Here is a 7,500-nt window from a genome sequence, read left to right as displayed (position 1 = left end):
TGGGATCAGTTTGTGCAGACGCTTTTTTCAGTGTCGTCATAGGTAAATGAAGAATCTCATTAGAAGATTATATATAGAAAATAACATTTAGAAAAAACTCTCATTTCCTAAAATAAGCAAACAATGACATTTTCTCAACAAAGCGGCGGAGTCCTGTAGATCTATTGGAGTCGAGTAGATCTGGTGGATTCCTGCCGAAGGCCGAAGACCCTGCGAAGCAGGGACCGTCGGAACCGGTGGCTCATTATCTCTCAAGAGTTGAAATATCTGTGACGTATACATATACATATATATATATATATATATATATATATATATATATTTAATGTATACACACACACACACATTATATATATATATATATATATATATATATATATATATATATATATAATGTGTGTGTGTGTGTGTGGGACGATGCTGAAATAATTTATAAATCCAAATGTAGTTTCAGAAGAAAAATAGTAGAATGCTCCATTATAAATAATTTCCCAAATTACAACATTTCCCATGGTCAATGGTCACCAGACTGTATTTCTTCTTTTGCCATAAATAAAATGTTACCAACGCCGGTCATGTGACCTGAGCCACCAAGATGCGAGCATGCGTGCCGGGCGTGTTGACCTGAGCCTCGTCCCCTCTTGCTACCTCACTGTTTCACTATAAATACACATTGTTCTGTACTTTGTAACTCATATCTGCTGAAGAGGATCACAGTAAGTGATCGAAATATACAGATCTCTATATCTTTGCTTATTCTTCTCCGAAAGTGGGTCATCAGTATTATTTTACAAATGTGCTACGACATATCTTTGTTGTGATATATATATACATATATATATATACATATATGTAATACATATATATAAATATATAATTGTATATATATACATATACATATATATACATATAAGCATTATATATATATAATGTATATACATATAAGCATATACACATATATTATATATATACATATGTATACATATATATATATACATATACATATATATATAGATATATACATTTCTATCAACCACAATTCACTTTAATTCTAAGTCATCAACAACGAGAGACTCGAGGAGGCCAACATGCAGAAATTGAAACGTGGTATAGCCAAGGACTCGAATGTGTGCTAGCACGTGACAAGTGATAGTGACTTAACTGTGCCATCAAGAGAGAATATATATATATATATATATATATATATATATATATGTGTGTGTGTGTGTGTGTGTGTGTGTGTGTGTGTGTGTGTGTGTGTGTGTGTGTGTTTGTGTGTGTGTGTGTGTGTTTATATTAATTTCACCTAAATCTGGAAATTACAGGCCTAATATTCAGTACCCTCAGTGAAGTTAGTATTCGTATTACTGAAATAGATGGAGTCATATACCATAGAAAAATGAGGAGTATTTAGCACGTGGTGACCGATGCTTTCCGTAAACATCCAATCAAATACTGATGACAGACACTTGTATTTCAGTTTTTTTCGTTTGCTGGTGTCACAATGTTTCGTACATACCATATGATGAGAAAGGACATATGTAATTATACAAAATAAACTCTTTAAAGAAATACTTACCTCTTTTTTGCCAAGTGATGAGCTGCACAATCGCTACACTTTGAACAGAGACGAACATTTACGATACCTGAAACAATGGAGAAAAGTAGTTTAAATAATAGATCTTCATAAGAACATAAGGAATGGAGGAGACTGCAAGAGACCCTAAGGCCTACAATTGGCAGTTCCATGTCCATTACCACCTATCATTTCCATCCACAGAGTTATCTCATCTTCTCTTAAAACAATCAATAGTTTCAGTGCTCACTGAATGGTTTATTCCATTCGTTAAACATTCTAATGGTAAACCAGTTCTTACCTTTTTCATTCTTAAACCTAAATTTGTCCAATTTAGTTCCTTACTACAAGACCTAACCTGATGACATTGACTGTACCACCCTTGTTAAAGCCCTTGACCCATTTGAATACCTCTATTAGATCCCCCCCATAATCTACGTCTTTCCAGAGAGTCAAGGAGCCTAAGCGTGTCTTTGTAAGGTAAATGTGTAAGCCCATGTATCATATTTACTTACAGCCTTCAACTGATATATCAGTATTTCCTTCATAGTTCACATCTTCAGGAGCGAGCTAAACTCGAGCAACAGGAACCAAGAACTGCAACAGAACCACGGGATAGGTGGGCGGTTTCCAATCAATGCAATAATTGCCGAAACAGAATACAGATTGCCATGAGCTCGACAGAGTCCTGCAGAAGGGATCAAAGGCAACAATCGATAGGGATACCTTGCAACCTAGGACAAGTAAGCGGTCACAGTTCATGAAGTTAAAGCAACACAGTCCAGTAACCACTTCATCTTATCCTAACTGAAGTAAGGAGTCTTTATCCAGCTTATAAGAGCCTTCGAGTCTTATCATATCTATTGTGTTTATTGTGTTCATATTAGTTATGGGATCATTTAAAAACTGTTAACGATTCCGATACGATTTCCGATACTGCTCTAAACTTCCGATTCCGATAAATGATTAATCAATAAGTGTACTATGTTCGTGAAGTGTTTGTTTTTCAAGCCAACTGGAATCATAACCACTACACGTATCGGAATCGGAAGTTTAGAGCAGTATCGGGACTCGTATCGGAATCGTTGGTATCGTCTACCAAGTACAGCAGCTTCAAGACTAGTCAACAATAAGGCAAAGAAACTTGAAGTCGGTTCCTCCTTGGGTGGCTGAAATGAGCAAATGTTACACGCAATCTAATAACAGATAGCGCGAGTGGATGGTGTAATTCAAACCGTTTATATTATTGCACGTGAGATCGGTGCGAACTAATAGAGATTAGACCCGAGATGGAGGCTATGCAGAAGTCAAACGGATGCACAAGGAAATGGATAAGAGAGAAAGAGAGAGAGAGAGAGAGAGAGAGAGAGAGAGAGAGAGAGAGAGAGAGAGAGAGAGAGAGAGAGAGAGAGAGAGAGAGAGAGAGACGAAGAGTGAGTGTGTGTGTGTGTGTGTGTGTGTGTGTGTGTGTGTGTGTGTGTGTGTGTGTGTGTGTGTGTGTGTGTGTGTGTGTGTGAGAGAGAGAGAGAGAGAGAGAGAGAGAGAGAGAGAGAGAGAGAGAGAGAGAGAGAGAGAGAGAGAGAGAGAGAGAGGAGAAAGACAATCTGGAGAGGGGTACGTGACAAAGAGGATTGTATGAAATAGGAAAGGAATAGAGTGTGTTAAGATAGTAAGGCTTTAGAGTTCGCCCGTGAAAGGAATGCAATAAGTGTAAACAAAGATGTGTGGAGGAATGAATGGGCGTAAACAACAAAGAGGATGAGTTTGCGAGAGAGAGAGAGAAAGAGAGAGGAGAGAGAGAGAGAAAGAGAGAGAGAGTTATAGTATCCTGGAGCATTCACGGGCGAGAGATTTTCGAAAATACAAGGCAGAGCGTAGACCTTGATAACCACGTAGTGAGGGCTGAAACAATTGCTTGTTTTAAGAGACGATGAGAGGACTCTATGAATATGGATGGCAGGAGGTAAGGAACTACCTAGTGTAGGCCTTATGGTCTCTTGCAGTCTCCTCCTTTCTTATGTTCTTAAGAGAAAAAAGAAATAATAGCGATTGAGCATGGTTAGGGCAAAACTTATGGATGATAGTGACAGAGTTTAGAAGTAAAAAATATATATATATTGTCAGATGGGAAGAACAAGTTCATATTATGGCACAGAACATGTAAGTGTGATGTTCTTGGACAGCAGTGCCTTTGAAGAACATTAGAATATAAAGATGGAGTAGGCTGCAAGAGACCATAAGGCCTGCACTAGGCAATTCCATGTCTTTTACCACCTGTCACCCCTATCCATAATGTTATCTTTTCGCCTCACAAGCAATTGTTGCACCATAACAACCATTCTCCTTTGAAGAATATAAGAATACAAAAATGGAGGAGGCTGCGAGAGACCATAAGGCCTGCATTAGACAGTTCGATTTCTCTTACCACATGTCATCCCTATCCATCAAGTTATCTAATCTTCTCACAAGCAATTGTTTCACTTAACAACGATTCTGTAATATCAACGGAGACGTTATTGGTCACTTCAGTGACCAACCCACGGAGCAGTTTCGCTTTATTGGGGCAGCACATTTTATGAATATCCTTGTTCACACTAAAACTATACAAGATGCATTCCCCAAATCAACTCAAGCAATCGGCGGAAGCTGCCTAACTCAAGGTCTCTGAGTTACATGCTCCGACTGTGATCACTGAAGCCTTTAGTCTTGACAATCATACTCACCATCCCGCTCCCAGCAGTGGGAAGTGAAAAACCCATGTTAGGGCAAAGCCCTGTTAGCTGTGTCATAGCAGCCTTTTTCAGGCCGATGTTGGGTCGCCTCCCCAGGGCTATCAGAAACCAACGGGACAAAGCCCTCACGACCACCTGATCATGAGTTCAAGACGGTATCCACTGGGTTACCGCACGTCCCTTTAGCCTTTATGACGAATACAAAAGTTTTAACACATTATGTCTTATTATGGGAAAGGTGGAGGGGGAAACACGGGTCTTTATCTGAATATCGAGTTTATTCCTGAAGAAGCTATTGTAAGCTATTGTAAGCGAAACCGGTCAGGAATAAACTCGATATTCAGATAAAGACCCGTGTTTCCCCCTCCACCTTTCCCATAATTAATTTGTCCCAATGTCTCTACATGTTATGTCTTCTTTCACCAGCACTCCTCGCGATAAATGATCCTACACTACCGAAAATTAAATCTTTCAGAGCGACCTCATACCTTTCTCTTCATCAAATAAGAGAAACAACTTCTTTCTATTCACTGAGTTCCCACTCTTCCTCACCTCGAACTGTCCGCAAAAGATGAAATCAGTATCACATGACATAGCTTACTTCTTAAGCTCACTTAAGCAATTTCACGCAAGAATTATCTCTAATATAATGACGGAAAAAGCGCCTCAATGTGCTTACCTGGTTTTTATTTTACACGCAGATGAAGACGGAAAATGGAAAGCATCTCGAAGGAGTCAACAAACCAACTTTGTCTTAATTTTTATCTGTGTTAGGAGAATTCAAATGCGAATTTCATTTCCGTACGTAGACTTGAAGGTCATATAAACAGCATCTCATCTCATTATTAGTTATACGGTCATTTATGCTTATGGATCTTTAAATCTAGCTTAGTAACCTCAGAGGTGGATGTCTATTACTAGAAGAGATTTTACATAATTCTAGAAAATTTTTATTCCATTTTCTCCAAAAGGTTTTGTATAATTAGAATATATATATATATATATATATATATATATATATATATATATATATATATATATATATATTCTTTCTTCATTGAAAGCTGAGGTCTATGCAGTTTCACATCCTAAATTGTCCTAAATTGTCCTATTTACACAATTTTCGCTTCAATTTTAATCACCTTTTCTCCAAAAGCTGAAGGTTATACATGGTCTATGTTCTAAAGTGCCCTATCAGTACGAGACAGTCTTCAAACACCATCAAGAAGTCTTAGGCCGGGTCCACACTTGTTGCATTTCCACGTATCGTATCATCTTTGCGTACCACCTAGTGATACGATACGGTGCAACAGGGTATTGTACCCACTTGTTGCGTATCCGCCTGCTGTATACGGATACGCAACAAGTGGGTAAAATACCCTGTTGCACCGTATCGTATCACTAGGTGGTGCGCAAAGATGATACGATACGTGGAAATGCAACAAGTGTGGACGCGGCTTTACATATTTTTTACATTTTTTATCACCTACAAAAAACTGAGGGTAACCGAGAGTCTGTATTCTAAAGTGTCTAATCCATGTAAGACAGACTTCAAAGACCATCAACAGAGTAGTTACCATTATCAAACCATGAATAACTTTTTACATGACAGAAGTTTCTGTGGATACCGAGGTCAGGTGACGCAAACGGAAACGTACTCTTTCATTCGCTTAGCTAAGGGTTCGAATCCTGCACTCTCTCTGATTCCCTGCAGTGGCTGTTACTTGCCCCAACAGTCCTCAGTGAGCATAGGCCAAAGTTGATGGCTTCGGCCGTAGCAACGTGTCTTCAGGGTTAAGCTACTCACCTCCTTCGAGTGAGGAAATGATACAAATTATCTGCTGGAAAAACGCATATTTGCACGACAAAAACAAAATAAAATCCTCTACTAATACTAAAAGAGCTACAAGGTGTAAACACTATCCAACCAAATTAACCAGATGCAAGGTCTACACACAGAATAATAGTTCACTGTACCATGAACATGTCGACACCACGCACCAGAACCATCATCCCATCTACGACCTGCTAGACAGAGCGCTGTAAGGAAGTCCCTGTATTCAGCGCTGTCACCATTTATATGCATAACTCAAGTCGAGGCAGATGGAAACAGGTCCATCGTCATTCCGGTTTACAGCCTCTGTCTTTACGCAACTAAATGCAGTTTCGTTCCTAAGTCAGCACAGCAATCTACTGGCGACCCATTATTCCGAGCGCCAACTCTCCTTTCTTATAGTTAATCAAATCTAAATCCACATTTCTAATTTCATCTAGATTTTAATTCAAAAGGGACGTGGAGAAAATCCTCACAAGTGTAAAGCTTTAATTACTTGAACTGGGTTACTGATATTAATAATAGCCTCCTGAAGTATGTGTGTGGGTGCGTGTGTGTGTGTGTGTGTGTGTGTGTGTGTGTGTGTGTGTGTGTGTGTGTGTGTGTGTGTGTGTGTGTGTGTGTGTGTGTGTGTGTGTGTGTGTGTGTGTGTGTGTGTGTGTGCGTGCGTGCGTGTGTGTGTGTGTATGTGTGTGTGTGTGAGAGAGAGAGAGAGAGAGAGAGAGAGAGAGAGAGAGAGAGAGAGAGAGAGAGAGAGAGAGAGAGAGAGAGAGAAAGTGAGAGAGGAAGAGACAACGAGAGAGAGAGGAAGTGAGAGAGGAAGAGACAACGAACGAGAGAGAGAGAGAGAGAGAGACAGAAAGGAAAAAGAGAGTGTGGGAGGTTGGTGTGTACTTGACAAGAGGCGCGTGGGAGATGGGCATTTTGTGTTTGGGCGCAGCAAACACAGCGCGAAATCCCCCGAGGAAAAGGTCGCAGGTAAATGTAGTGACATAGTCGGCTCTTGGGTAGCTGAAGTTGATAAGAGGCGCTCCAATTTCGTCCACCTTTCAACTGTCGAAGGAAGTGTCAAATTTTTTTTTAAATTGCATTCCGCAATCACATCTTGATGAATGATTCGGTTTAACTGCGAGGACGGTACCCCTCACAGAGGAATTTAATGAATCATTCCCTTGGTCCAACTCGTTGGCGTCAGCGTTCACATTGTGGTGCAGACAATGTGAATAAGTATAAGGAATTATATTCTCGTGTTGGTCAAGGTGAACTTAAGCTGTTGTAAGAGAAAGGAGGGAAAAATGAGACAAGATAAGAATTAACACGGATTACCAATATTCATTCCACGATCCGGAACGAAAATG

This window comes from Oratosquilla oratoria, chromosome 6, assembly GCF_046742065.1.
Source record: "Oratosquilla oratoria isolate Oo_2021 chromosome 6, ASM4674206v1, whole genome shotgun sequence".
In the NCBI taxonomy this organism is placed as follows: Eukaryota; Metazoa; Arthropoda; class Malacostraca; order Stomatopoda; family Squillidae; genus Oratosquilla; species Oratosquilla oratoria.
This window is presented reverse-complemented; position numbering follows the sequence as displayed.